Source organism: Myotis brandtii, unplaced genomic scaffold (genome assembly GCF_000412655.1).
Source record: "Myotis brandtii unplaced genomic scaffold, ASM41265v1 scaffold48, whole genome shotgun sequence".
Taxonomy (NCBI): Eukaryota; Metazoa; Chordata; class Mammalia; order Chiroptera; family Vespertilionidae; genus Myotis; species Myotis brandtii.
In genome coordinates this window covers 7,639,978-7,643,746 of record NW_005368341.1, presented here as the reverse complement: position 1 = coordinate 7,643,746, position 3,769 = coordinate 7,639,978, and positions in this window count along the sequence as shown.

Genomic DNA, 3,769 nt, shown 5'->3' with positions numbered 1-3,769 from the left:
GAATGTTAGACATTTTGTGAATATTCTGTATTTGGTGAATAAAGATTTAATTTACATTAAAATAAATTGTGCAGAAAAATGTGATAGATATTTGAGTAATCCAACAACTACTGTATTGGAGACCAGATGAGAAATGATTGAAATCCACAAAGCTTTGTGGAAAGCAGTGAGGAGGAATAGAAACCAGCAAAGGCAAACTTTAGAGATCATTGAACTGGTGTAGACCAGATAAGTGAAAGAAAAAATAGTCAGCAAAGAAGGCAAGAGGAGGGAGGGAGAGGGGGGGAGAGAGAGAGAGAGAGAGAGAGAGAGAGAGAGAGAGAGAGAAGACTCTGATGACAAAATATCATATTGCATCAGATCAACATCCAGCTCTTAGTCTCTTCATTTTAGTCACATCTTTCCTTCTTGGGTATCAACAATATTGCTGCCAAAACTCTACAGCGAGTGGTGACATCAACATTTAAGTCTACCGCAGACAGATGGCAACATAAATCTCCATTGTTGCTCTCTTAGAGGATTCCCAGTGCTACTGCTGCTGTCTATGGTGAATGGGGCCTTAGAGGTGACTGTTTCCCACAGAGGCGCTTTTTAGGTTTACTTTCAGGAAGTTAAGATGCTTCATTGTTTAGGGGAGTTTTGTTGGCAAAGATTGTGGGAATTACAACAGCCATAGAGAGCTAATGCTGGAATGAAAGTTACCAATTAGCAACTCTACAACTTCCTGCCTGCTCAGCCTCCCAGGATAGCAGAGGAGGCTGTTACAGCAGGCCACCCCTATCCAAAAAGTTTGTTCATGACCACACAGAGTAGCCTGGCTAACAGATTGCCTTCATTATAGCCAGGGAAATCTCAATGGTCAAGCCCTGTTTTTTGAGTGAGGGAGTGGGTAAGGACCTGCACTGCTCTTCTTCCACCTGAAATGCCAATTAATCCCTGGCCATCTGCAGGCTGCCTGGGAAGCCTCTCCTGACTGCCCTTGCTCTGCTTCCCCAGCACCCCATGTATAACTTTTCATTTATTTTATTTCATTTCCTTATATTAGATGGTAAGTACTTTATTATTACTTATCTACTTACACATCTGCTATTTCTGTAATACAAAAGGCCAAACATCAACAATATCATATGGTCTAAGGTAAGAGAAAAATAGGAGTACATAGTGGGCATACATAGTAGTCAGACAGACGTAGGTTGAATACTGGCTCAGTCACTTTGCTTACTGTGTATCCTTGTCAAGCTCCTTAGCTTCTCCATGCCTCAGTTCCCTCATGTGTAAAATGAAAATAATAATAGCAACTGCATCATAGTGGTACATGCCTCAGTTCCCTCATGTGTAAAATGAAAATAATAGCAACTGCATCATAGTGGTGGAATGAGGATTAAATGACACCCACTGCATGCTAACATATAATAAATGTTAGCCAGAGTTAGTCAAAAGGTAAATATTAATAAATGTTAGCCAGAGTTAGTCAATAGATAAATATTAATAATAAATGTTAGCCAGAGTTAGTCAAAGGATAAATATTGCTAGTTGTTGGAGGTACAAATGTGGATAAGATGAAAGCAGGCTTGGCTTCATGGAGCTCACAGACACTGGAAGTGTGAGAATGAATCTGATCAATGCTACAAATGAGGAGGATGTTATGTGCTAGAGGTATCTGTTTGCAACTGTCGTGGCAGGGTGAAATCATCCTCTGTATTTCTGATTTCCTAAGTAAATCACCAGAGGGCTTGACTATCCTTTTCCCTGGTATATGGTGGATACCACAGTTCAGTAACTAGTCTATGGCGGATACTCAATAAATGTGTGTTGAGTGATACAATGAGTGAGTTCACTAATCTATGAGTAAATGAGCTATAGCTCCAGGCCTGTGGATGTATGAGACAGGAGCTTCTCAGATCAGCAGCATTCACAGCCACAGCAGCCAGGAGTTCTTTCTTAGGAAACTGAAGTTGTCCAGTGTTTTACTACAGAGGTTTATAGGCCAGAATCTGTTTTGGATGGAAATGCAAAGAGACATCACTCAGCTAAACTCTGGGTTTTTGACTGGTTATTGTTTATTTTTAACTATCTTTTCACAAAGTTGAGGCACACAAAAAAATGGATTTCTAAACACTATTGTTTGTGTACAGTGATATCATGTGAGCACACAAACAGAAGAGAAAAACGAAAGATGATTTCACAAGCCATTCATTTACTCATTCATTTTTATACATTCCACAAGAATTCTATGTACAGGGCTCTGTGTACCTAGCAACTGTTTGGAAGAAAAACAGCCAGCCCCCAGCCACACTGTTTAATGGTCCTCTGCTTCAGGACCTGTTTTTCTTTTATCTTCTAACTTAGTTCATCATGTCCATTTATTTATTTATTTATTTAAGAAATATTTGCCACGAGCCCAGTAAGGGACACTGAGGACTCAGTGATGAGAAAAGCTGTCTTGGCCTCTGATTCCATTGAACTTGGAGTCTAATGGAGAGGGACAGACAGTATCGAACAGTCACATGAATATGTAATCAGACTGCAACTACGGCAGCCATGGGAAAGAGGGTGTGATGAGGAGACATAGCAGGGTCCCGACCTGGGAATCCGGAAAAGCTTCCAGAGGAAAGTGACTTTGGAAGCAAGATCTGGAAGTTGAGAGGAGGAGGCAGGAGCAGGAGAACTGAAGAAGCCAATGTAGGGAGTGGCCTGGGCTAAGGGCCATGAAGATGGAAGAGGAGACTGGAAAGGGTCCAGGGAAATCCAGGTCATATTAGTAACTGTTAAGGATGTTAATGAAAAGTGTGAACTGCTCAGATTTCTATTTTTCACTGTTTACTAGCAACTAGATTGTGGGTTCTTTGAGTTATGAGGCTGCATCATACTCATTTTTACATCTCTGACCACATCCAGCAGAGGGCTTTGAACGCAGGTGGTGCTCAGTTAAGATGGGTTGAACATGAGAAAGCATGTCAGTGATGGGACCATGTGCTGGGATGTTCATGATGACCTAGGTCAGTGGATACTTGCATCTTCAAACCAAGAATCCCCGGTGGTTTCCCCTTGGCCATGCAGATGAGAGATGAAGGGGCACGGACCTGTTTTTTTACTTAAGAAATGTTTCCGTTCATATTCTTTCTCTCTGAAAGAAAGAATTCTTCGCTAGCCCCCTGTTCAGATTCTCATTAGAAGACTTGCTAGTTGGCTACAAGCTCAACTGCAAGACTCACTGATCCTTCTGATGATTTGGGGCAAGCTGTGGGGTGATGTTCTCTCACTAAGAGAATGACCATCAGCTCAGGTTCCATATTCCCTGACTTCGCTCTTTCTATTCTGAAGACCTCTGCTCCCACACAGGTTGGCCAGCAGGATTATGGGTATCCTTTTGGAATTGTGACTTCTTATACTTTGGGGTGGATGCTCAGCAACTATGGACAATGCTCCCATCCTCACTAAAGAAAATGTTGTCCTTGAGCTCCTTAACAATACATTTGCCACCTCTATCTTTAGATGCTCAGGGGAAGGCTTTCTGGAATAGGGACAGCAGATAGAGATAAATTCCAGAGGCCCTTTCATGCAATAATGATTTCCTCAAAATGAGCCCAGATTGCAAGGACCTTCATCCTCTCCAGGTAGCTTTCTCCCCAGTGTGTGGATAGTATGTGAATATGATTGTATAGATGCAGCAGGAGAATGAGCTCCTGATCACTCTTTAAGTATGAGATGTCCACAATGATGTCATTTTTAAAGCCACTAGACACCACGGACGATGGCCAAATGACTG